This window comes from Brassica rapa, chromosome A08 (assembly GCF_000309985.2).
Source record: "Brassica rapa cultivar Chiifu-401-42 chromosome A08, CAAS_Brap_v3.01, whole genome shotgun sequence".
NCBI classification, from domain to species: Eukaryota; Viridiplantae; Streptophyta; class Magnoliopsida; order Brassicales; family Brassicaceae; genus Brassica; species Brassica rapa.
The window spans coordinates 1,447,375-1,471,169 of record NC_024802.2 but is presented as its reverse complement, the minus strand read 5'-3'; the positions used below and the strand labels follow the sequence as shown (position 1 = coordinate 1,471,169).

The 23,795-nt window shown below is 30.6% G+C and overlaps 2 long non-coding RNA genes across 3 annotated transcripts in view; one reads left to right on the top strand and one right to left on the bottom strand.

The window, feature by feature from the left end:
• The window catches only part of LOC117127137, a 31,509-nt gene extending 24,367 nt beyond the window's left edge, over positions 1-7,142 (top strand). The window contains exon 2 of the long non-coding RNA XR_004449940.1: positions 3,479-7,142. This is a non-coding gene — a long non-coding RNA (uncharacterized LOC117127137). The remainder of the gene's footprint in view (positions 1-3,478) is intronic.
• LOC117127136 lies at positions 6,257-22,102 on the bottom strand. Of its 2 annotated transcripts, XR_004449939.1 has the most exons (3): positions 9,749-22,096; positions 9,498-9,636; positions 6,257-9,423 (listed from the first exon to the last, which is right to left on the bottom strand). It is a non-coding gene; the product is annotated as an uncharacterized LOC117127136 (long non-coding RNA). The 2 variants fall into 2 exon arrangements; XR_004449938.1 differs by having other exon boundaries at positions 9,498-22,102.
• Positions 22,103-23,795: the final 1,693 nt, after the last annotated feature.

Here is a 23,795-nt window from a genome sequence, read left to right as displayed (position 1 = left end):
TACCAAATAATGCTCTTAACAAATAAGATGACCACATAATTACATCTTCCAAAAAATTATCCGTAATACTAATTAAAACAATATTCCACGCGAATCGCGGACTACCCCCTAGTTTTATATAAAGTAATAGTAGATTAATGTGATACATTCATTAGCATTAACTACTATGAAAGTTAATTATTAGGCAATTCATTGCTTAGTGCCAAAGTATTTTTAATCTTCAATAGAATTATTAGGCAATTCATTGCTTAGTACTGAAGAATGTATAGCAATCATAATATTCTATATATTGCAGTTGTTTAAGCCTTCTAAAGTCTGACGTGGCAGAATTATGTGGTAGTTGTTTAAGCCTTCTAAAGTCTGACGTGGCAGAACTATAGACATTAAGAAATATCATAGTTTATAAATTAACTCCCTAGCGAAATACAATTTCAACAGTCACCATATACATAGTCTAAAAATAAGACGGCATGTTCACCTATGCTATGTCAAACCATAGTGTAATCAATCAGTATTATTTATCGTATATGTTTTTCTTTTATGTAAGCATAACTATTTAATAACGTCTACAAATACGTTTTATAGGGATACTATCAAATGTTCTCATTTTATTTCAAGTTTGTAAAAAATAGAGCATGTAATTTTCTATGCATTATGTATGAAAATAAAAAATCTCTACATCACTTACAAAATTATTGACAAGAACATTATCGCTAGTTTAGTATTATCTACCTTGTATTACTAAGAACATTCACCACTGTAATAGAATAATGCTACACAAGTTTCAGTTAATCTTTGATTTTCTCATATCAACTTTATTAATATATTGTATATGTAGCAAACGTGTTTACCAGAAAAATTTAGTCACTTGATAAAAAAAACTTTATAATATGTAATATGATATTGTTTAAAGGGTCATACTATCTCTATTTTGCATGAATGGTTGGGAGGTCCTTCTTCAATTTTGTTCTAGAGAATTTTGTTTTTGTAAAATTCATGTAATTATTACTGTAAGTGAAGTATATAAAAAGGCATTACTTTTGAGTTTCATGTGTTTCAAAAAGTACTGCTTTAAAATTTAACCAGTTCATATCACAAATTAATATAGGGATATGTTAAATCAATCATTACCAGTTTTGGTATTTATGTTAAACAAATTTTTTTTTTTATCATTTTTTTCAAGGGAAAGCTGCGATGGAAATATTAATAATTGTGTGAGGCAGGTCCATAAAAATATGTTGGTTAATCTTTGTGGCCAATGCCATTTATATTAATATCCCCTATATATTAAAAAGAAAACATTACAACATTTGAACCATGACACGTGTCATCACGAGAATCAATTTCAAAATCCTTAGAAAAATAAGTTGGTAGTTATATAACAAAAACATTATATATGTATAAATAAAATGATCAAATATATAAAAAACATTATCGATTAATATACAAATAAACTCACCTTGCGCAAGACGCATATCTTATCCTAGTTCTAGCATTAAAACACCGAAAAAAATTGATTGAGTTTGGTTAGGTTCAATTGAAATTAAAATGAATCTTAAGTCTTAACCAACATCAATAATAAAAAAACCGTATATTAATTATTTTTTCCATTGATATGATTTTTCAAATATTTTCGAATGAAAACATGCATCGTGTATTGTCGTTCTATGATTTTTTTTTTTTAATTCTCTTGTGATTTGTTCATCATTTCTCTACGGTTCAGGTTCAGATATTGAAAGAAACGTTTGACAGCTGAAGAACCTTACTCGGTATATAAAGGCGATTTGCTATGTATTATGCTGAAGAACCTTTGAATAGCAATCGGTAGGGCCAATATCATTTCTTAGTTTTTAATGTATGTGTTCAGTTTGGATCAAACCATTACCTACGAAATTTATACTACATATTTAATTTATTATAATATCATTACTTATACTCACCGGTTTGTCAGCTTTTTTTGTACGATGAAATGTTATATCCCTTATAAATTAATTGACAAATATTACAACATTGTTTTGTAGCCACGTGTCACCATGAAAATGAAATTCAAAATTCTTAAAGAAATATGTTGGTCCATCTTAACTTATATTATGCTTTTTATTAAATTAACTATTAAATTGATAAATATTGTGCAAAATAATATTTTCTCACTTGCCTTAAATAAAAGCTACAAAATGTCTAATATGGTTAAAGTATATATGATAATTAATGATTATCAATAATAAATATTTGATAATAATTTTTGTATCTTAGCTCCTTTTTTTTTAATTTTATATTATTAAAAAATATTAAACAACCACATTAACCATATAACAAACAAATTTTTTTTTTCTTATATGTTATATTTTGAATTTTTAAAACGATTATAAATTACTAAAAACATTAAGTGCCTCACACTAAAATTTTGTGATCAATAATTTAATTTTGTTTTGGTAATAACAAGATACAAATGATCACATCGTATGAATATGAATCCTCCTTTACTAGACATTCATATTATATATTAATATAGTTTAAAATTAAACTATATAACATAGAAAAATACTTAAATATGATAATTTCATAAATTGTATTGGAAAAGTTTTGAAACATTAATATTTTAATTTTGAAATTTGCATTAAAAAAATTGCACATTAGAAATTTTGTGTTTATCACATGAGTATAAATTCTCAATAATAAAATATTGATATTAAAATATACTATATATCTATGTCCATGTCATTGAAATTTAGTTATATACCATATATAATAAATAAAATGATTGTTTTGATTTATTTACAAAAAAATATCCTAAATAAACAAGATGTATTGTTTTGATTTACGTGTTTACTCTAATTTAATTATATACATAATACGTAAATGAATACAAATAAATAATAATACATAAACAAATATTTTTATATATAACTTTCATCCCACGCAATTAAACGGGTCTTAAGCTAGTTAGGTAGTAAATGATTTGATTTGTATGTATTACGCTAGAGCTTAATTATATTACACTAAGGTTTAGGTAAACTCTTTGTAATGATACCATATCAGCAATTAAAATGCTTAAGGGAGTGACACATAAGCAAGATCACTTTGTAATTAGTACAAAACTAAGATTATATTTTTTTTAAAGATCATCAATTAATATATAAGTGATATTTATATTCACTTGTTCACTTCTCATTATTTAATAAGAAGTACAATTTACATTTTGACACTCTTAATCCAAAATTTTCATGAGAAAATTGGCTCCAAAAAAGTTTTTTAAAAGAAAAAAAACTTGGCCCCAAAAAGCAATTATAATAGCAATAGTGAAAGTGATACTCACTTAAAAGAGGATGAGCCTGAGCGTAAACAATCTGTTTGTACAATTGTCACGGTTTAGTTTTTCTACTGTATAACAGGATGTCGGTTTGACTTATATAGTTCACATGTCATATAATTTATTATCTGGATTAACATAAGACTGTCATTATTGGAAAATAATTAGGTCAACTCAAGAATAATATGCATTAAAAACCATAATGAAAGGGATAAGTACAAGATTTTTGTATATCTTTGTTCATTATTGTTTATAACTATAAGATAAGGATATAATAATTAAAAAACGGTTTACATCTTTCTTTTTTATCTTTTGGTTAATGTTTTCCCCATCTAAAGGTTGATACCACAGTTACGAAATAGTCGCTTCCTTATCTCCTTGAAAACCTTCTGTACCGTCTGGTATCACAAGATCAATCTTTGGTTCATCATTCCGGTTCATAACACCATGACTCCTGTTAACCGGTAAACTTGGAAGCTTAGAGAGTCCATCCATATAGTATTGCATCATATCCATTTGTGGGGCCAAGGGAGAGGGCAAAAGCTGAGAGGTCGAAACGGAAGAATGCAGCATACCTAACCCAAGGGTTTGCATGCTAGGATCTTGAGACATAGACGAACCGGATTTTTTCTTTCTACTGGATTGGCTTATGCGTTCAGGTGGTGGAACGTGCTCATGTATCCCGTCGTATGTAGCCACCACTAACTTCACATTGTCTACGCTTCTCTCCACATGCTTCGTCACCTTACACCCAGTGTATGTGCATCTGTAGTAACTCCTGCGATTACCAGTGGCGATTACCATTTACACCAAAATAAATATATAATATTTTTTGTCAAAATGCCTGACTAATTTTGAAGTGAAAGAAATATATAACCTTGGATTTGGATTCCCTGTGACAACTTTTTGACCATATTTTCTCCAGCGAAAACCATCGTCAGGATGGTTTTCTTCGTTTTCAACCTGAATTATGACACTTTGGGTCTTGTTTTTTGGTCTTGTGACTCCAATAATGTTTGATACCATTTTCCCTGCGAGGAATTATGTAATTCAGGTAAATTTTATTATTAAACATATCAATTATAAATTGAGTTAATATATAGTTTTATTATTATTATTATATATTGATTACTCAATGTTGACTTGGAACTTTCTCTTTCGAGATGGAGGTTCTATAACAACGTTGTGATCTTTGACTTTGTCTTCCTCTTGGTTGTATTCTCTGTCCTTGTCATTATCTTTGCTACCACTTTCAAGGGAGATAGTGTTCATAAAATCAGCTTCAGCAACAACATCAGAATCAAAAGAAGGACTAAAGGAGGACCAGTGGGATCAACATTAGATTCATGAGATGTGATATAAACAGATTTTTCCATTGGAATATCATCAGAGCCTGTTTTACATGTAAAAAGAAATATATTAATATTCGGAAAATCTAAACTGAAGCAAACTCTAGACACTGGAAACTCTATTACCTCCTTGTGTAGGCAGATCAACGTCGATTGGCTGATGAGGAAGATTGTTGTTGGATATAATCATTGTTGCATGGGCATCACCAGAACTTTCCACCGTCTCAGGAGGCGCATCATTAGGGATTGGACACGGAGGGATAATCTGGAAACATAAATTACACAAAGACAATAAACAGTTAGGTTAATCATATATTAATATTATTTTGGAGACAATAATATATATCACGTGTAAGAGATCAATCTTAGACTTATTAAAGACATTGTTACTTACCTGTGAAGAAGAGTTAGACAACATATTTGGAGATTGTAAAAATGGAGAGAGACTGAATCCTGGAGATATTACGAGGATAGGAGAGGGAACAAGAATCGGGTTCCTGAACGAATTAGCAAATGGACTGATGCTCTCTATCTCGAGCGATGGAATATCAAATCCTACCATTCTGTTGCGGAGACCACCAGATCTTTGTTCAGACTGAGGATCAGGTGATACGTTGGTTTGAGGGAACGCCTTGCTGATCGGATTTAGACCATTTTCGTTTTGATCCAGCATTGCTAATGCCTCTCTTATGCGAGGACTGGACAGTGGGGACAAATCATCCATAAAGTTTCCATCATAATCATTCATTTTTTGGGGTGAAAATCTTGAAAGGTCAACAAAAACCACACAAAAACAAGATCGTTGAAAACTGAAAAACTATTTGGAATACAAAGTAATGTAATGTAAAGCAGTAAAGGTGATATAATCTGGGAGATTTTAAATAGTTGGATAGTAATGAATAATTTATTTATAGATGTAAACGAAAAGCCTTCTTTAAAGGAATCTAGGTATTGTATGTGTTGCATAGAAGGGAGGTGGTCTTCTTATAGTAAAATTCAACCATTTTATTTGGTAACAATTTTATGTGGTCAAACTTTCTTAATCCAAATTTTCTCAATTCTTAAAGAAGTTTTAATTACCTTTTACTTCTTTTTGGTTTCTTATGAAAGGTGTATATTTCATTCCGGTTTTATAAAAAAAATACCAAAGCTAACGATATTATTCAAAATTGTGATTTTCTTTTCCCGTATTGTATTTATTCCAAAACAAATAAAAATAGTTTGTGGTTAAAAATAATTAAGTTCAGTCAATTATTTGTAATTTGATTATTTTAAAATTATAACAATGTTTAAAATATTTTAGCATGGTTTTATTTGAGTTTATACTATAAACGTCTCCATTTAGAAACCCACTTGGCACCCTAATCTCTTGGTATATGTTATTTTTTGTCTGGTAGGGATGATTGTGACGTGTGCTTTGATAACATGGAAAGCTTTGATGTGTCACTGGAAGTGAATCCCCTGTTTACTCATAGTGAATATGATACCTAGTAGGGGGATATATTGTTCTTGCACATGAGTAATGACCCCATCCGAGCTGGCGAAAGTGTTGTTTTCAATATTGATGCAAGTTTCCCTTTCTCATTTTTTGTTTTGCTTACTTATGCATGAACCTTTCACCTCATTTGTATTTTTATTCATGCTTCTCTTTTCAGGGTCGTGATATTCCAATTGTCCATCGTGTCATTAAGGTAACTTTTTCTATAGATCTCCTCATTATCATCTCCCTGTGCTTAGATTGTAGCACCTAGATGATTCTGATTCTTTGGGGGTTCATTACATTACAGGTTCACGAAAGGGAAAGTACTGGAGAAATCGTTGTTTTGACCAAAGGTTCTGGTTTTATTTATTTGAATTGAGTGTGAGTTGTTTATCATATTGTTATCATTCAACGCCCATTTACATTTTCATTTATATTGTTTACAGGTGACAATAACCTTGACCATGATAGAATTCTCTATGCTAAAGGTCAGCTTTGGCTTCATCGACATCATATAATGAGTCGTGCTGTAGGATAATTAATTTACTTTAATCACATAAGTGTATAGTGTGTAAAGTAAACCAAAAGCTGTAATTACTCATAAATGGTTTTACCTTTGTGCCTGCTTCAGCTTCTTGCCTTATGTTGGATGGGTGACTATAATCATGACAGAAAAGCCTATCATCTAGGTTAATACATTCTCTTTTCTCACTCTATGTCCAATCCACAATGAACACTCTGTGTCATTTTTTTAATCTTCTTCTTGCAGTATCTTCTCATAGCTGCATTGGGTATACTTGTTATAACGTCCATGGGTTGAGTCTTTTTGGATAGGAATTGACTCCTTTGGTTTATCATCCTTCTGGTCTTTGTTATTTCAATGGGTAATAGCAAGTCAAAGACTGGTCATTTGTTGTTTAGACCACTTTAATATATTACAATCAGAAAGCTAACTTTTAATCCTGGAGATTAGATTACCTAAATAAAAGAGATTTGTTTGCTTAGGATATGCTTTGTTTCGTTTTTCTTTCTCTCTCTTTAAAAAAATTAGTAAAAACAATAAAGAAACTCCTGAAATTTACTCAAACAAATGCTGGAGAGATATGATCAAACACTTGTATATATTTATACTCACTTGTACACTTCTCATTATTTAATATGACCTACAATCTAAAGTTTGCTACACTCTTAATCCAACTTTCTCATGAGAAACTTGGCTCCAAAAAGCTAATATAATGGCAAGAGTAAAAGTGATACTCACTTAAAAAGAGGATGAGCATGAGCGTAAACAATCTGTTTAATTGGATTATAGTCAGGGTTTAGTTTTTCTTCTGTATCACTGGATGTCGGTTTGATTTATATAGTTCACATATACATATAGTTTATTATCTGGATTAACCATCCTAACACAGTAACACTGTAACAATTGGAGAATAAATAGGTCAACTCAAGAGTAATATGCACTAAAACCATAATGAAATGGATAAGTACAAGATTTTGTATATCTTTGGTCATTATTATTTGTAATTATAAGATAAGGATTTATTAATTATAAAGGGTTTACATCTTTCTTTTTTATCTTTTGGTTAATGTTTTCCCATCTAAAGTTCGATACCAAAGTTACGAAATAGTCGCTCCCTTATCCCCTCGGATACCTCTGTACCGTCGGGTATCACAGGATCAATATTCGGTTCATCATTCCGGTTCATAACACCATGATTCTTGTCAACCTGTAAACTTGTCACATTCAGTTGTGGGGCCAAGGCAGAAGGGAAAAGCTGAGAGGCCGAAGAGGAATAAGGCGGCATACCTAACACAAGGGTTTGCATGCTAGGAGCTTGAGACATTGCGACCGGATTTATTCTTTGTACTGGATTTGCTTATGCGTTCAGGTGGTGGAACGTGCTCATGTATCCCATCGTACATAGCCACCACTAAATTCACATTGTCTACGCTTCTCTCCACATGCTTCGTCACCTTACACCCAGTGTATGTGCATCTGTAGTAACTCCTGTGATTACCAAAATAAATATATAATATTTTTCCAAAAATGTCTGACTAATTTTGAAGTGAACGAAATATATAACCTTGGATTTGCATTCTTTGTGACAACTTTTGACCATATTTTCTCCAGCGAAAACCATCGTCAGGATGGCCTTCTTCGCTTTCAACCTGAATGATGACACTTTGGGTCTTGTTTCGTCTTTCACTCCAGTAATGTTTGATACGATATTTTCCCTGCGAGGGAATTATGTAAATGAGGTAAATTTTATTATATGAATTTAATTAAGATGTAAAGTTTATTTATATATATATATATATGTATATATTTTCTACCAAAAAATATATATATATATATATATCTTTTCTACCAAAAAAAGAGAGAAAGCTGCAAAGATCATTGAGATATTAAGACACGGTTTATTTTGTTTCTTGATGATGTTTGGGAGAAATTTGATCTTGGTAAGTGTTCTAAATCAGCTACTTTCCATACAAGAAATTTAGTATTTATATGGTTTATTTGTAACAGCAGTTTATCATTTATTTTATATACGGTGAAATCTGGAATTTCGCTACCTAATGCACATAATCGATCCAAGGTTGTGTTTACAACATGTACTGAAGAAGTTTGTAAGGATATGAGAGAAAAGACAAAGATCAAAGGGGATAAATTGGTTGCGAGAGAGCTTAGGATATGTTTGAGAGGAAACTTTGAAGAGCCAGCTACCCGGAGGTTGCAGTCAGGTGCGATGTCCTTCTTCTTGAGTAACTCTCTCTTCATTTCTCAGGTCTAAATTTCTTATATTTATCGAACTTTTTATATTGATAATTATTCTAAACCAAAAATTCAAAATCTATACTAGAATCATAATGACGGGGATAAGTACAAGATTTTGTACATCATGTAATTCAGGTCAAACTTATTATTCAATATATCAATTTTGAAATTTATTATTATTATAATTATAATTATTATTATTATTATTATAATTATTATTATTATTATTATTATTATTATTATTATTATTATTATTATTATTATTATTATTATTCTACAACAATGTTGTGATCTTTGTCTTTGTCTTCCTCTTGGTTGTATTATTTGTCCTTGTCATCATCTTCGCTACCACTTTTAAGGGAGATGAGGTTCATAGCATCCTTTTCAGAAACAACTTCAGAGTCAAAAGAAGGGAGTAAAGGAGCACTAATAGGATCAGCATTAGATTCATGAGATGTGATATCAACAGACTCTTCCGTTGGAATATCAGCAGTGCCTTTTTTACCTGTAAATAAGAACAATATTATTATTCTGAAAATCAAAACTGAAAGCGAATTCGAGACACTATAAATCTATTACATCCTTGAGGAGACAGATCGATGTCCATTGGCTGATGAGGAAGATTGTTGTTGGATATCATCATCGTTGCATGGGAGCCACCTGAACTTTCCACCATCTCCTGAGTCGCATCATTCGGGATTGGACTCGGAGGGATAATCTTGAAACATAAGTTACACAAAGACAATAAAAATTTAGTTTTATCATATATTAATATATACATATAACGTGTAGAGATCAATCTTAAACTTATTAAACACATTGTTACTTACCTGTGAAGAAGAGTCAGTCAACATATTTGGAGATTGCAAAGATGCAGAAAGACTACTGAATCCTGGAGATGTTACGCTAACAAGAAAGCAAACAAGAGTCGGGTTGATGTGTTCCATATTCAGTGGTGGAATATCTCTTCCTATCCTTGCAGATACTCTTTCAACGATACCACCAAATCTTCGTTCAGACTGAGGAGTTGTTAAGCTGGTTCCAGAAGAGGTCTCGCTGATCGGTTTTATACCATTGTCGTTTTGACTATAATCACTCATTTTCGTTGGGGAGAAAACCCTGAAATATTAACAAAAACCGCATAAAAACAAAAGATCGTTGAAAACAGAATAATTATTTGGAATTCAAATAATTTATTGTAAAATTTATATAATTTGGGAGATTTTAAATAAAGTAATGAAGAATTTATTTATAGATGTAAAGGAAAAACCGTTTTCTTCAAACAAAACTAGGTAATGTGTGTGCTGAATAGAAGGGAGGTGGCCTTCTTATAGTAAACATCAACCGTTTCGTTTTGGTAACAGTTTTATGTGGTCAAACTTTCCTAAATGGTAACAATTTCATGTGGTCAAACTTTGGTCATCCAAGTGTCAGAAATTTCTAAAGAGGTTTTAATTAACATTTACATATTTTGTAGTTTTTATGAAAGATGTGTACTTCGGTCAGGTTTTATCAAAACAATACCGAAACCTTAGCATGTTGGTTTGGTTAATTCAGAATATTCAGTTCCGGCAGTTCAGTTTTCGGTTAGTTCGGTTCAACATACATAATACCGAATTAACCAGAAATAAAGTTTGGTACAGTATTCGGTTAGTTCGGTTTTAAAAATCCTACAAAAATTTTTTATTACAGTTAGATATCTGTATAATTTTTTTAAAATTATATATAAATTCGGTTAGTTATTCGAAAATGTTTAGTATAGTTATAATTATTTTAAGAAGAAAACCAAAGTAACCGATTGTCGAACCAAACTCAAATGAAACAAAGTTTTTTAGAAAACCTACAATAACGAACGAAACTTCTGGACGACGTAACCAAAATTTTGGTTTGGTTGGGAAGTTTGGTTTTAATCTAAGGCCTACCAAAAACTAACTATATTATGAAAAACCTTGTTTTTTTCCCCGTATTTTATTTATACTAAGAGAAATCAAAATATTTTGTGGTTAAAAAAATTAACTTCTGTTAATCTATACTATTATTTTTCCAATAAAAAAATAGTAAGTATTCGTAAGACGTTTATGTCCGCAAGTGTGGGAAAAATACCTAGTTAATTAGTATTGATTATTGAAAGATTATAACAATGTTTAAAATATGTTTTAGAACATGATTATGTTTATATCTGCTTTATAATAAAATTTCTAAATATGTGTTTATTATAAATTATTTAATCATTGGTTTTAAAAATGTTGTGTATCGTGAGGATCCAAAGAAGAGATCTCCATCGCGGGAGAAGTGGTAATAGATGTAACAGAAGACAAAATATCCATGTTCGATATTATCGATAATTGGTGTAGAGAAAAACAAATTATCAAAGAGAATTTCAAAGAAGAGATTTTAGGTTTGAGAGTCTTCATTCTCTTGATACCATTAAATAGAATGGATAAGTGTTTGTATATTGATTCACCAAAGAGAGTATTTATACAAGAAGTTGTATCGTAATCCTAACGGGATATAGTAGACTCGTATAATAGATTACATCAAAATATGTCAACTGTATTTATATCTATAATCTGTAACGAATGTTTTTTTTTCAGAGCAGTTTTGGTTGCTTATGTGATGATAAATGATTAGGGTGTCACATGGCCTTCTTCGCTTTCAACCTGAATGATGACACTTTGGGTCTTGTTTCGTCTTTTACTCCAATAATGTTTGATACGATATTTTCCCTGCGAGGGAATTATGTAAATGAGGTAAATTTTTTTATATGAATTTAATTAAGATGTAAAGTTTCTTTTATATATATATATGTATATCTTTTCTACCAAAAAAAAAATATATATATATATATATCTTTTCTACCAAAAAAAGAGAGAAAGCTGCAAAGATCATTGAGATATTAAGACACGGTTTATTTTGTTTCTTGATGATGTTTGGGAGAAAGTTGATCTTGGTAAGTGTTCTAAATCAGTTAATTTCTATACAAGAAATTTAGTATTTATATGGTTTATTTGTAACAGCAGTTTATCATTTATTTTATATACGGTGAAATCTGAAATTCCGCTACCTAATGCACATAATCGATCCAAGGTTGTGTTCACAACATGTACCGAAGAAGTTTGTAAGGATATGAGAGAAAAGACAAAGATCAAAGGGGATAAATTGGTTGCGAGAGAGCTTAGGATATGTTTGAGAGGAAACTTTGAAGAGCCAGCTACCCGGAGGTTGCAGTCAGGTGCGATGTCCTTCCTCTTGAGTAACTCTCTCCTCATTTCTCAGGTCTAAATTTCTTATATTTATCGAACTTTTTATATTGATAGTTATTCTAAACCAAGAATTCAAAATCTATACTAGAATCATAATGACGGGGATAAGTACAAGATTTTGTACATCATGTAATTCAGGTCAAACTTATTATTCAATATATCAATTCTGAAATTTATTATTATTATTGTTATTATTATTATTATTATTATTATTATTATTATTATTATTATTATTATTATTATTATTCTACAACAATGTTGTGATCTTTGGCTTTGTCTTCCTCTTGGTTGTATTATTTGTCCTTGTCATCATCTTCGCTACCACTTTTAAGGGAGATGAGGTTCATAGCATCCTTTTCAGAAACAACTTCAGAGTCAAAAGAAGGGAGTAACGGAGCACTAATAGGATCAGCATTAGATTCATGAGATGTGATATCAACAGACTCTTCCGTTGGAATATCAGCAGTGCCTTTTTTACCTGTAAATAACAACAATATTATTATTCTGAAAATCAAAACTGAAAGCGAATTCGAGACACTATAAATCTATTACATCCTTGAGGAGACAGATCGATGTCCATTGGCTGATGAGGAAGATTGTTGTTGGTTATCATCATCGTTGCATGGGAGCCACCTGAACTTTCCACCATCTCCTGAGTCGCATCATTCGGGATTGGACTCGGAGGGATAATCTTGAAACATAAGTTACGCAAAGACAATAAAAATTTAGTTTTATCATATATTAATATATACATATAACGTGTAGAGATCAATCTTAAACTTATTATACACATTGTTACTTACCTGTGAAGAAGAGTCAGTCAACATATTTGGAGATTGCAAAGATGGAGAAAGACTACTGAATCCTGGAGATGTTACGTTAACAAGAAAGCAAACAAGAGTCGGGTTGATGTGTTCCATATTCAGTGGTGGAATATCTCTTCCTATCCTTGCGGATACTCTTTCAACGATACCACCAGATCTTCTTTCAGACTGAGGAGTTGTTAAGCTGGTTCGAGAAGAGGTCTCGCTGATCGGTTTTATACCATTGTCGTTTTGACTATAATCACTCATTTTCGTTGGGGAGAAAACCCTGAAATATTAACAAAAACCGCATAAAAACAAAAGATCGTTGAAAACAGAATAATTATTTGGAATTCAAATAATGTAATGTAAAAGTTATATAATTTGGGAGATTTTAAATAAAGTAATGAATAATTTATTTATAGATGTAAAGGAAAAACCGTTTTCTTCAAACAAACTAGGTAATGTGTGTGCTGAATCGAAGGGAGGTGGCCTTCTTATAGTAAACATCAACCGCTTCGTTTTGGTAACAGTTTTATGTGGTCAAACTTTCCTAAATGGTAACAATTTCATGTGGTCAAACTTTGGTCATCCAAGTGTCAGCAATTTCTAAAGAGGTTTTAATTAACATTTACATCTTTTTTAGTTTTATGAAAGGTGTGTACTTCGGTCCGGTTTTATCAAAACAATACCGAAACCTTAGCATGTTGGTTTGGTTAATTCAGAATATTCAGTTCCGGTAGTTCAGTTTTTGGTTAGTTCGGTTCAACATAAATATTATCGAATTAACCAGAAATAAAGTTTGGTACAGTATTCGGTTAGTTCGGTTTTAAAAATCCTACAAAAATGTTTTATTACAGTTAGATATATGTATAATTTTGTTAAAATTCGGTTAGTTATTCGAAATTTTTTAGTATAGTTATAATTCTTTTAAGAAGAAGACCAAAGTAACCGATTGTCGAACCAAACTCAAATGAAACCGAAGTTTTTTAGAAAACCTACAATAACGAACGAAACTTCTGGATGACCTAACCAAAATTTTGGTTTGGTTGGGAATTTGGTTTGGTTCAAAATCTAAGGCCTACCAAAAACTAACTATATTATAAAAACCTTGTTTGTTTTTTCACCGTATTTTATTTATACTAAGAGAAATCAAAATATTTTATGGTTAAAAAAAATTAACTTCTGTTAGTCTATACTATTATTTTTCCAATATAAAAATTAATAAGTATTCGTAAGACGTTTATGTCTGCATGTATGGGAAAAAACACCTAGTTAATTAGTATTTGATTTTTGTAAGATTATAACAATGTCTAAAATATGTTTTAGAACATGAATAGGTTTATATCTGCTTTATAATAAAATTTCTAAATATGTCTTTATTATAAATTATTTAATCATTGGTTTTAAAAATGTTGTGTATAGTGAGGATCCAAAGAAGAGATCTCCATCGCGGGAGAAGTTGTAGTAGATGTAATAGAAGACAAAATAGCCATGTTTGATATCAAAATAGCCATGTTTGATATAATCGATAATTGGCGTAGAGAAAAAAAAATTATCAAAGAGAATATTAAAGAAGAGATTTTAGGTTTGAGAATCTTCATTTTCTTGATACCATGAAATAGAATGGATAAGTGTTTGTATATTGATTCACCAAAGAGCGTATTTATAAAAAAAGTTTTATCATAATCCTAACTGGATATAGTAGACTCGTATAATAGATTACATCAAAATATGTCAACTGTATTTATATCTCTATTATCTGTAACGATTGTTTTTTTCAGAGCAGTTTTGGTTGCTTTTGTGATGATAAATGATTAGGGTAGCCACAGTAGTACATTGGGAAACACCTCAGTTAATCTCTTATTGCAGACACAATGTAAAAGTTGATTGGGGGTTTTCTCTTATGCCTTTAGGAATTTTGGTCCGGCATGTCACCCAAGTCATGGATGAATGGTTTTGTTTTGTTTTTCTTTGATGATAAGGTTTACACTCGTTATTTTCCTGGTGATTTTTCTTGAGAACAATTTGTTGAAACATTGGTGTGTATATTTTACATGTGATGGATTTGCAGAATATTTTTGTTTTTTTCATATGATCAGCTGGATTTTCTTTCTTTTTTTTATAAGATTAAAATTAGCTGGATGTTACCGTGACCAAATATTTGCAGGTCAAGCCTGGTCCGAATTACAAAAAGAGGAACCGGCCGCTTAGGACATCCCAAATTTTACAAAAAAGTTTAGTTGTATATAGGGCATTATAAAAACATTATATGAAGAACGAGGGCACAAATTTGTATTTTTGAGAAGGGCATTACAAGTTTTTTTCTAAAAGTTAATCCGGCCCTATTGCAGGTATGATATTTTTGATATCAATACAAATGGGAAACCTATATGTGCATGCATGGTATAACACATTTATAGAGTATATTTAACTTCTAGCTGAGTATTCTTTAATGACTTCTAATTTAGTTTTTAATATATTTTTTGTTTATATATGTATGTTTTTTTAACTATTATAAACAGCAAGTTCATGTCTTCTACAATTATGATAAGTTATAGAAATTCATTTTATTAAACGTGAAATAATTATTAAATCAAGCACAATCGTTACCCACCACAAACCATAAAGGAATGGAAGAACCTTTTTTTTTTTAGTTCCTGAACTGGACAGTGTTGTACTTTTTATCTTACTCACTTAACACATATATATATATGTACCTGTAGTGAATGTTAGAATCTACTCAAACCAGAGATATGAGATTCATTCAGGTAAACTTATTAACAAGTTAACCAGCCAGAAAAACCCTACAACAATATCACAAGCTTGACAACTAGAATCAGGGTCTACTTACTCTTCTAGATCTGACCAACTAGGGAGAAGACTGGATTTTCAGATAGGATTTGGACAGGAAAGAGAGTAAGCTGCAAAGATCATTGAGATATTAAGACACGGTTCATTTTGTTTCTTGATGATGTTTGGGAGAAAATTGATCTTGGTAAGTGTTCTAAATCAGTTACTCTTCATAAAAGCAATTTAGTATTTATATGGTTTATTTGTAACAGCAGTTTTTCATTCATTTTATATACGGTGAAATCTGGAGTTCCGTTACCTAATGCAAAGAATCGATCCAAGGCTGTGTTTACAACATGTACCGAAGAAGTTTGTAAGGATATGAGAGAAAAGACAAAGATCAAAGTGGATAAATTGGTTGCGATAGAGCTTAGGATATGTTTGAGAGGATACTTTGAAGAGCCAGCTACCCCGAGGTTGCAGTCAGGTGCGATGTTCGTCCTCTTGAGTAACTCTCTCCTCATTTCTCAGGTCTAAATTTCTTATATTTATCAAATTTTTTATATTGATAATTATTCTAAACCAAGAATTCAAAATCTATACTAGAATCATAATGACGGGGATAAGTACAAGATTGTGTACATCATGTAATTCAGGTCAAACATATTTTTCAATATATCAATTATTATTATTATTATTATTATTATTGTTATTATTATTATTATTATTATTATAATTATTATTATTATTCAACAATGTTGTGATCTTTGTCTTTGTCTTCCTCTTGGTTGTATTATTTGTCCTTGCCATCGTCTTCGCTACCACTTTTAAGGGAGATCAGGTTCATAGCATCCTTTTCAGCAACAACTTCAGAATCAAAAGAAGGGAGTAAAGGAGCACCAACAGGATCAGCATTAGATTCATGAGATGTGATATCAACAGAGTCTTCCGTTGGAATATCAGCAATGCCTTTTTTACCTGTAAATAACAACAATATTATTATTCGGAAAATCAAAACTGAAAGCCAGTTCGAGACACTATAAATCTATTACATCCTTGAGGAGACAGATCAATTTCCATTGGCTCATGAGGAAGATTCTTGTTGGATATCATCATTGTTGCATGGGCGCCACCTGAACTTTCCACCATCTCCTGAATCGCATCATTCGAGATTGGACTCGGACGGATAATCTTGAAACATAAGTTACACAAAGACAATAAAAAATTGTTTTTATCATATATTAATATATACATATAATGTGTAGAGATCAATATATTAAACACATTGTTACTTACCTGTGAAGAAGAGTCAGTAAACATATTTGGAGATTGCAAAGATGGAGAGAGACTACTGAATCCTGGAGTTGTTACGCTAACAGGAAAGCAAACAAGAGTCGGGTTGATGTGTTCCATATTCAGTGGTGGAATATCTCTTCCTATCCTTGCAGACACTCTTTCAACGATACCACCAGATCTTCGTTCAGACTGAGGAGTTGTTAAGCTGGTTCAAGAAGAGGTCTCGCTGATCGGTTTTATACCATTGTCGTTTTGACTATAGTCACTCATTTTCGTTGGGGAGAAAACCCTGAAATATTAACAAAAATCGCATAAAAACAAAAGATCGTTGAAAACAGAATAACTATTTGGAATTCAAATAATGTAATGTAAGATTTATATAATTTGGGATATTTTAAATAAAGTAATGAATAATTTATTTATAGATGTAAAGGAAAAACTGTTTTCTTCAAAAGAAACTAGGTAATGTTTGTGCTGAATAGAAGGGAGGCGTGGCCTTCTTATAGTAAACATCAACCGTTTCGTTTTGGTAACAGTTTTATGTGGTCAAAATTTCCTAAATGGTAACAATTTCATGTGGTCAAACTTTGGTCATCCAAGTGTCAGCAATTTCTAAAGAGGTTTTAATTAACATTTACTTTTTATTTTTTATGAAAGATGTGTACTTCGGTCCGGTTTTATCAAAACAATACCGAAAGCTTAGCATGCGGGTTTGGTTAATTCGGAATATTCAGTTCTGGTAGTTCAATTTTCGGTTAGTTCGGTTCAACATACATATTACCGAATTAACAAGAAACAAAGTTTGGTACAGTATTCGGTTAGTTCGGTTTTAAAAATCCTACCAACATGTTTTTTTACAGTTAGATATCTGTATAATTTTGTTAAAATTATATATAAATTCGGTTAGTTATTCGAAAAATGTTTTGAATAGTTATAACTCTTTTAAGAAGATCCGATTGTCGAACCAAACTGAAATGAAACCGACATTTTTTTAGAAAACCTACAATATTTAACCAAACTTCTGGACGACCTAACCAAAATTTTTGTTTGGTTTGGGAAGTTTGGTTTGGTTAAAAAACTAAGGCCTACCAAAAACTAATTATATTATGAAAAACAAACTGTTTGTTTTTTTTCCCATATTTTATTTATACTAAGATAAATCAAAATATTTTGTGGTTAAAAAAATTAACTTCAGTTAATCTATACTATTATTTTTCCAATAAAACAAAAATTAATAAGTATTCGTAAGACTTTTATGTCCGCATGTGTGGGCAAAACACCTAGTTAATTAGTATTTGATTATTGTAAGATTATAACAATGTTTAAAATATGTTTTTGAACATGATTAGGTTTATATCTGCTTTATAATAAAAATTATAAGTATGTGTTTTTTATAAATTATTTAATCATTGGTTTTAAATATATGTTGTATAGTGAGGATCCAAAGAAGAGATCTCCATCACGGGAGAAGTGGTAATAGATGTAACAGAAGACAAAAAGGCCTTGTTCGATATAATCGATTATATATAGGTGTAGAGAAAAAAAACAATCAAAGAAGAGATTTTAGGTTTGAGAATCTTCATTCTCTGATACCATGAAATAGAATGGATAAGTGTTTGTATATTGATTCACAAAAGAGAGTATTTATACAAGAAGTTGTATCCTAATCCTAACGGGATATAGTAGACTCGTATAATAGATTACATGAAAATATATCAACTGTATTTATATCTCTATAATCTGTAAAGAATGTTTTTTCAGAGCAGTTTTGGTTGCTTATGTGATGACAAATGTTTAGGGTAGCCACAGTAGTACATTGGGAAACACCTTAGTTAATCTCTTATTGCAGACACAATGTAAGAGTTGATTGGGGGTTTTCTCTTATGCCTTTGGGAATTTTTGTCTGGCATGTCACCCAAGTCATGCATGAATGGTTTTGTTTTTCTTCTTTGATGATAAGGTTTACACTCGTTATTTTCCTGGTGATTTTCCTTGAGAACAATTTATTGAAACATTGGTGCATATATTTTACATGTGATGGATTTTCAGAATATTTTTGTTTTTTTCATATGATCAGCTGGATTTTCTTTCTTTTTTTTCTAATATCAAGATTAGCAAGATGTTACCGTGACCAAATATCTGGTGTAATTGATAAAAAAAAAGCTATATGCAAGTCAGGCCTGGTCCGGTGTACAAACAAAGGAACCAGCCGCTTAGGACATCCAAAATTTTACAAAAAAGTTTAGTTCTATATAAGGCATTATAAAAAATTATATGAAGAATGAGGGCATGAATTTGTATTTTTGAGTAGGGCATTACAAGTTTTTTTCTAAAATTTAAACCGGCCCTATTGCAAATATGATATTTTTGAGATCAGTACATATGGGAAACCTATATGCGCATGCAGGGTATAATACATTTATAGAGTATATTTAACTTCTAGCTGAATATTCGTTAAAAACTTCTATCTTAATTTTAATATTTTTTTGTTTATATATGTATGTTTTTATGACCATTATAAACAGCAAGTGCATGTCTTCTATTATTATTATTATAATTATTACTGTTATTATTATTATTATTATTATTATTGTTATTTATTTATTTTTTATTATTATTATAATTATTATTATTATTCTACAACAATGTTGTGATCTTTGTCTTTGTCTTTCTCTTGGTTGTATTATTTGTCCTTGTCATCGTCTTCGCCACTACTTTTAAAGGAGATGAGGTTCATAGCATCCTTTTCAGCAACAACTTCAGAATCAAAAGAAGGGAGTAAAGGAGCACCAACAGCATCAGCACTAGATTCATTAGATATGATATCAACAGATTCTTCCGTTGGAATATCAGCAATGCCTTTTTTACCTGTAAATAACAACCATATTATTATTCGGAAAATCAAAACTGAAAGCTAGTTCGAGACACTATAAATCTATTACATCCTTGAGGAGACAGATCAATGTCCATTGGCTGATGAGGAAGATTGTTGTTGGATATCATCATCGTTGCATGGGCGCCACCTGAACTTTCCACCATCTCCTGAGTCGCATCATTCGAGATTGGACTCGGAGGGATAATCTTGAAACATGAGTTACACAAAGACAATAATCATTTAGTTTTATCATATATTAATATATATGTATATATATAACGTGTAGAGATCAATATTAAACTTATTAAACACATTTTTACTTACATGTGAAGAAGAGTCAGTGAACATATTTGGAGATTGCAAAGATGGAGAGAGACTACTGAATCCTGGAGATGTTAGGCTAATAGGAAAACGAACAAAAGTCAGGTTGATGTATTCCGTATTGAGCGGTGGAATATCTCTTCCTATCCTTGCAGACACTCTTTCAACGATACCACCAGATCTTCGTTTAGACTGAGGAGTTGTTAAACTGGTTCCAGATGAGGTCTCGCTGATCGGTTTTATACCGTTTTGACTATTGTCACTCATTTTCGTTTGGGAGAAAAACCCTGAAATATTATCAAAAACCGCATAAAAACAAAAGGATCGTTGAAAACAGAATTACTATTTGGAATTCAAATAATGTAATGTAAAGGTTATATAATTTGGGAGATTTTAAAAAAAGTAATGAATAATTTATTTATAGATGTAAAGGAAAAACCGTTTTCTTCAAACGAAACTAGGTAATGTGTGTGCTGAATAGAAGGGAGGTGGCCTTCTTATAGTTAACATCAACTGTATTGTTTTGGTAACAGTTTTATGTGGTCAAACATTCCTGAATGGTAACAATTTCATGTGGTCAAACTTTGGCATCCAAGTGTCAGCAATTTCTAAAGAGGTTTTAATTAGCATTTACATCTTTTTTAGTTTTTATGAAAGGTGTATACTTCGGTCCGATTTTACCAAAACAATACCGAAATCTTACCATGCCGGTTTGGTTAGTTCGGAATATTCAGTTTGGGTAGTTCAGTTTTCGGTTAGTTCGGTTCAACATACATATTACCTAATTAATCAGAAATAAAGTTTGGTACAGTATTCGGTTAGTTCGGTTTTAAAAATCCTACCAAAATGTTTTATTACAGTTAGATATCGGTTTAATTTTGTTAAAATTTCATTTAAATTCGGTTACTTATTCGAAAATATTTAGTATAGTTATAATTCTTTTAAGAAGAAAACCGAAGTAACTGATTGTCGGACCAAACTGAAATGAAACCGAAGTTTTTTTAGAAAACCTACAATATCGAACCAAACTTCTGGACGACCTAACCAAAATTTTGGTTTGGTTTGGTTCAAAATCTAAGGCCTACCAAAAACTAACTATATTTTGAAAAATTTGGTTTGTTTTTTTTCCCGTATTTTATTTATACTAAGAGAAATCAAAATATTTTGTGGTTAAAAATAATTAACTTCAGTTAATCTATACTATTATTTTTACAATATAACAAAAATTAATAAGTGTTCGTAAGACGTTTATGTCCGCATGTGTGGGCAAAACACCTAGTTAATTAGTATTTGATTATTGTAAAATTATAACAATGTTTAAAATATGTTTTAGAACATGATTAGGTTTATATCTGCTTTATAATAAAAGTTATAAATATGTGTTTATTATAAAATATTTAATCATTGGTTTTAAAAATGTTGTATAATAAAACTAGAAGATGTATCAATATCAAAATTTTAACTAGATAGTATATCACCATGAATTGCATTAATTAATTGTTTTAAATCCTTCATCTTAATTGAAGATGCACATTAATTAGTATTAAATCATGGCATGTTCCTTATAATAAAATAAAATAAATGATTGCTAACTACATGAAGTATTGACCACCATATGGCTAACCATACATGCGAAACTAATGTATATCTATCTACATGAAGAATATGTTATGCATAGCAACATCCAACTATTTCAGTCGTGCCAAATACGACCCGAACAATTGATCAGTGCCAAATACGACCTCAACTCAATTATAATTCAAAAAAACTACCCGAACTTCTTAAAACGTGCCTAAATCTACATTGACTCTAACAGAAGTTAGTCAACCGTTAACAAGATAAAACGACGTCGTTTTGATATACGAGGAAAAGTGCCAATTTCGACCCCAACACTCTAAGTCGTGCCAAATAAGACCCGAACAAATGGTCAGTGCCAAAAACGACCTCAACTCAATTATAATTTAAAAAAAATTATCCAATTTTTCTAAAACGTGTCTAAATCTACATTAACTCTAACAGAAGTTAATCAACTTTTAACAAATATAAGACGACGTTGTTTTGATATATGTATTTTTTTTTTAAATATGTTCATTTCGGAACTCAAATCCGTGCTGGGATATCCTTTTAAAAGGGCACACTAACAACTAGACTAAAATAATTTTTTGAAATATTATTACAAATCGAAATTCTCCATTATATAAAATACTATTCTTCTTCATCTTATCCAATTTAAAACTTTGGTAATTGCTTTATATATTTTAGTTATTGTTTAATTTGTCTAATATTTTGTACAACATATCTTAGTGAAAGAAAGGTAAAAGGCCTCTTAACAGTTTTGAACAAAATATCAAAATATATAATATCAACTTTGGAAACTAAAAAAATTCCCACTTAATTTTAAAAATTAAAAATAATTTATATAAGAAAATTGTATAAATAAATTCAAAGTTTTAAGCATATTTAAGATCGTATAATAATAAATATTTTATTATTTATATTTTAGTAAGATATAATTTTATTAAAGATATGATAAATAAGAAAAACATGTTAATGTATTTATATAAATCAGAAAAAATTGTCACCAAAATTTTAAATTGGATAAGATGAAGAATAATAGTAGTTTATATAATTTCAAATTTGTCATAGTATTTAAAAAAATTACTTTTATCTAGTTGTTAGTGTGCCCATTTAAAAGGGTATCACAACATGGTTTGAGTTCCGGAATAAACATATTTTAAAAAAAAATAGATATATATATATATATATATATGTATATATAAACGACGTCTTCTTATCTTGTTAACGGTTGACTAACTTATGTTATAGTCAATGTAGATTTATGCACCTTTTAAGAAGTTCAAGTAGTTTTTCTTAAATTATACTTAAGTTGAGGCCGGTTTTGGCACTGCCCATTTGTTCGGGTCCTATTTGGCACGACTGAGAGTGTTGGGGTCGAAATTGGCACTTTTCCTCATATATCAAAACGACGTCGTTTTATCTTGTTAACGATTGACTAACTTTTGTTAGAGTCAATGTAGATTTAAGCACGTTTTAAGAAGTTCGGGTAGTTTTTTCGAATTATAATTGAGTTGAGGTCGTATTTGGCACTGATCAATTGTTCGGGTCGTATTTGGCACGACTGAAATAATTGGGGTCGAAATTGGCACTTTTCCCGGCTAACCATACATGCGAAACTAATGTATATCTATCTACATGAAGAATATGTTATGCATAGCAACATCCATCAACTTAATCATGTTATGTAGTTAACATCACAAGCTTAATTTCAACAATCTAAAAAGTGACATGGACGTCTGAGACGTTAACCACGTTTAATTCTTTCATGCATCAATAAAAATCCGACTCACCAGATTATAAATTAACTAACTTTCTTGATTTTTCTCTTTGTCGTAATAAGTTAAATTTTAGTTAAATTTTTGTCAGATGAGTCAGATTTTAATTGATCAACAGCAGAATAAACTTAGTTAATGTCTTCGACGTCAACACCAAAATTAAACTTGTAATG